Raw genomic sequence first — 4,835 nt, forward strand, 5'->3', positions numbered from 1 at the left:
TTGATATATTGATTAAAACCAATCCAAAACAAAGTCCTTGCAGATTGATGATATTCTTTTTTTTTTTAATTTTTCAAATTTATTTTTGGCTGCATTGGACTTTGTTGCTGTGCGCGGAGAGCACTAGTTGCAGAGAGCGGGGGCTACTCTTCGTCGCGGTGCATGGGCTCTAGGTGTGCAGGCTTCAGTAGTTGCAGCACGTGGGCTCAGTAGTTGTGGCTCGCGGGCTTAGTTGTTCCGCGGCATGTGGGATCTTCCTGAACCTGGGATTGAACCCGTGTCCCCTGCATTGGCAGGCGGATTCTTAACCACTGCACCACCAGGGATGTCCCAGATTGATGATATTCTTGAGAATTGGGTTAAGGTTTGGATTTACCACACTAAATAATGTGACGCTCTGTTCCTTCTCAACTGATGTGGATGAAAGGATGAGAATAGTGTTTGGGGAAGATTCTTCTAAAAATTTTATGGGATGGATTGAAAGAGGAGGAGGTTAGAATTTGGGAGACTGGAATCTCTTAAGTTCTAATGGGTTATAAGGGACAAGGATTGGGCTCAAATAGCCGTGGAAAGGAAGGAGAGAGTCAAATGCCTTTTGAGACCAAGTATATGCCTAGGTATAAGCCAGGAATGTGGGGTGCAGGGTCTCTATAAAACTCCTTAAGTTTGAAGATGCAAGGTCTTTGTTTTTCAAAAGCTCTCAATCCACGCAGGGGTCCTACATTATCAATAACTACAATATAGTGTGTCGTGACATGCTATGGTGAGATGTGGGAAGAACTATGGGAAACACAGATGAGAGCAATTAATGCTGACAAGTGAGCATCAGAGAGGGCTATAGAGAGGAGATGCTGTTTAAGCTGGGTGATGGAGTCTTAGTTAAGTTAGAAGACAGTAGTAAGGGAAATGCAAGAGGCATTAAGTGCTAGGTTGGCTCAATAAAGGGCAAAAAGAACAGTGTGACAGGATATCTTTTCCTTGAGGGTATTGGTCAGAGATGAAGGTGGAAAAAATCGATTGGGACTAAATCATGGAGGGTCAAATACCATCTTCTACTGCCCACTTTTCTCTCTTCTCATCATCTTATCAAAAACATGAATCTCTGTGTGCATACGTCCTGTGAGTGTCAACACCGTAATCCTATTTGCCTCCACTCTTGGCTTAAAGTTACATTCTACTAATGTCTGTATCCCTGTATTTCTGGGAGAGCAATAGGGAGAGACGGGGCAGTTTGCAAGCTGACTGGAGACTGTATTTACAGTGAGGATTTCCTTTCCTTGGGAGTTTTACAATTGAGAATTAACCTGTATAGACAAACTTTTTTTGTGATCCTCCATGTTACTGTATCGGCAGACCTATCAATGTATTCATTCAAAAATATTTATTTGTGTAACTTTCTCATCTACCTATCAAATCAACTCCTGATATCCAGTGTACACAGAGTAGAAAGATTAAGGTCTTTCTGAGTTCTCTGGGTCATAAGTCTAGCATCAAACTCTGAAACTTTTCTAATAAAGAGAGTAGAAGTCACAAAGGGTTAAGTCGTTGGGGTCTTGGAAAATGATCTAGATGGGTACACCAGTGCCTTTTGGGAGTGTTTTAAAATCTTTGTTTCTTTGTGACTTAAGGAATTTCTGTCATCATAGTTCAGAGAAAGGAGGTCAGGAGAGGCTGGAACAGCAGACATTCACCGGAGAAGAAAGAGTGAAGACTGACTCATATCATGCAGAGTTTGGGTGTGGGTGTGTGCATACACCTACAACTGTGCACTCCATGTGCCTGTGGTTGGGAGAAAGGGAGGAAAGGGTTGTGCAGACATAATATTTTCTTTAATCTCTTTGCTGAGTGGACTTTGGAGAAGAGCATGCATAAGTAAATAACTGTGGCATGGTTGTTTGTCTGTCATACACATGATACTCAAAGGGACTCTATAAAATCCTGTAAGTTAAGATGCAGATAGAACTATTCTTTTACCAACTTTGATGGTTACCCTAGTATTTCTCTTCCATGATGGTGAAATTACTGAGCAATTTTCAGTTTCTTTGATTAGTTGAAATGTTCTCCTACGGGCTTCAGATGAATTCACGGTTATGCATTATATTTTCTTCAACTTTCTTTACAATGCTCATTCTACCCGAATATGGATAAAAATAATTGCTACCTCTTTGTAAAGTTCCAGCTCAAATCTCCCTCCATCAGAGCTTTACTGATCCCCTGGTCCTTGGCCATCTTGCTTTCTGAGCCCTGTGGAATATAACAGGTGCTTAATAAATAATTGACAGTTGTCTAGTAGATTAGTTTTTGTTGTTGTTGTTATACTCCACCTCCTTCCAACACCTACAGTTAGAAAAGACAATATGCTTGTATTTAATATTTTTCTAATTTTACTATTTTGTATGACACAAAGCATTCCATCTGGTTTAAGAGCATAAAATTGGAGATGTAGTAGGAATTAGGGACTATAACTTTCCCTCCAATGCAGGAATTTTCTATATAGCTTCCTTGTTACACTCCTCTGTACTCTTAGATAAGTCACTCAAATACTCTGAGCCTCATTCATAAAATGGGGACGACAATAGTACTCACCTTTATTAGTTAGGAACAGATCTGGATGCCTGTGACAGAAAACCTAAAATAGTGGTAGCTTAAAGAAGATAGCATTTTATTTTTCTCTCTTCCAAATCTAGGAAACGGGCACAGTGGCTTCTATCTTGTTTCTTTGCTATGCAAGGCATCTATTCTCATGTTTACCTCACAGTCTGATATGGCTGCTTTAGCTCCAGCCATCATGCCTTCCCTGCAGCCAGCAGAAGGGAGAAAGAGGAGGAAGAGAAGGGCACACTCTGTCCCTTCAAGGACACTGTCCATAAGTAGCAAACCATTTTGCTTATATCTAATTAGCACTAACTTACTTGTGTTACTACATCTAGCTGTAGGGGAGGCTAATAAAGGGATGGTCACTAAATTTCACTAAAATTCAGAAGTTCTATTACTGAGGAAAATGAGAACAGATTTGGGGGGACAATTAGCAAGTCTCTGTCACCCTACTGATAATTTTATAAGATAAAAGATGAAGATGAAATGAGATAATACATACACTGTACTTAGAACATGCCTGACATACAATACATGCTTAATAAGTATTAGCCATTGTTTTTATAATTAAATATTATAGGCAGTCATTCATTCACTCTATTATTTGTTCAACAGACATTGAATACCTACTATGCTAAACATCGTACCTCTCCTGTTTAAATCTTTCTATCAACAATGAGGAGAAGACTGCTGTCCAAGATAGCCTGTCCTTTGGGGAACAGCTCTAAAAGTTAGGGAATTATTTATCAAACTAAGCCAAAGCATGCCTCCCCAGTAATTCATTTGTTTTGGCCCTGATCTTACCTTTTGAAACTATGAAACAAGCCTTTTTCCTCATCTCAGTTCTTCAAATACATGAAAATGGCTAATAAGCCTCACGCTTAGTTTTCTGGCTCTAGACAGGCATTTTGTTAACTCATTTATTTAGTGTGTAGTTTGACAAACTTTTTCTGTAAAGGGCTAGATGGTAAATATTTCTGGCTTTGCAGGTCACATGGTCCCTGTCACAATTTCTCAACTCTACCACTGTAATGTGAAAGTAGCCATGGACATTATATAAATGAATGGCCATGAATGTGTCCCTATAAAATTTTATTTACAAAAACAGATAGCAAGCCAGATTTTGGCCTGGTGCTATAGTTTGCTAGCCCCCTGATTTAGCCCATGGAAACTTACCAACAAGGTTATTTATGACTGATATTCCCCTACTCTGAAGCTGAAAACTTACTCTGTGACACTCCTGATTCTTCTTATACTTTTCATTTCTTTTTCTTGTCTTACTACAAGATTTGGCTAGGATTTCTAGCTAGGATTGGCTAGGATTTCTAGCACCCCCTGCGTCTCCATAACTTTACTTCCTGGCCAGTCATTTCCCTTGACACATTATCTATCCCAATTCATCTCTAGCTTGGAAATGCTACCTTGACAAGTCTTCTCTTGTTCTGCCATATTCTTAACTCACATATTGTTTGACCTCTCCCAGGCTGGCCCTTCTCCAATCTTCCCCACAAACCTGTGCACATTAAGAAGTCCTTTTTTCCATCCCTTTCTTTTTCAAATCTGTTAGACTCTGATCTTCATTCGGGCTTCAGCTTTTCTTCAGTTAACAGTCTAATGCTAACTATAACTCTAACCAAACCCAACTTCCCTCAAAGACAACCTAGAGGAGATAGGTAGAAAATTAACATTTACTGATGGGCCAGGCACTGCTGACATTTGCAACATGTATGTTTCACTCCAATGTTACAGATGTGGTAAGGGCGGTTCGAGATTGATCATATAACCAGCTGTGGTCATGCAGCTGAGATTCAGGGAGTCAATCCCAGTTATAGAATAGAAATTCAAATTTGACTGGACCTGAGGAGTGGAATGTGTGAATCTGGCAAAAGTAATTCAACACCATGTCACAAATACAACAGAGTTGCTAAACTCTGGTCATCTTCTCTCATCAAGACATTTACAAGGCATAGAATAACAAACATTTGCACTGAACTTTTGGTTTTCAGAACATTTCCTTCACAGTTTTATGGAGTAGGTGATTTTATTTCAATTTTACAGGAGAGGAAATCCAACCGCAAAGTGGTTAAAATATTTGCCGGAATTGCCAGGCGCCAGTGTCTTTCTGTTTCTCTCTAGGAGGGTCCACAATTGCTCTTCCCGTAAAAGTCCGTACACCTCTTTTCTAGCTAACTCCGTATTGTCTTTACATACCTCAGCTCGGTCATCATCTTTTCCAAGAA

This window comes from Delphinapterus leucas, chromosome 16 (assembly GCF_059928025.1).
Source record: "Delphinapterus leucas isolate spDelLeu-1000000601 "Yukka" chromosome 16, BTC_Dleu_Yukka2, whole genome shotgun sequence".
Lineage (NCBI taxonomy): Eukaryota > Metazoa > Chordata > Mammalia > Artiodactyla > Monodontidae > Delphinapterus > Delphinapterus leucas.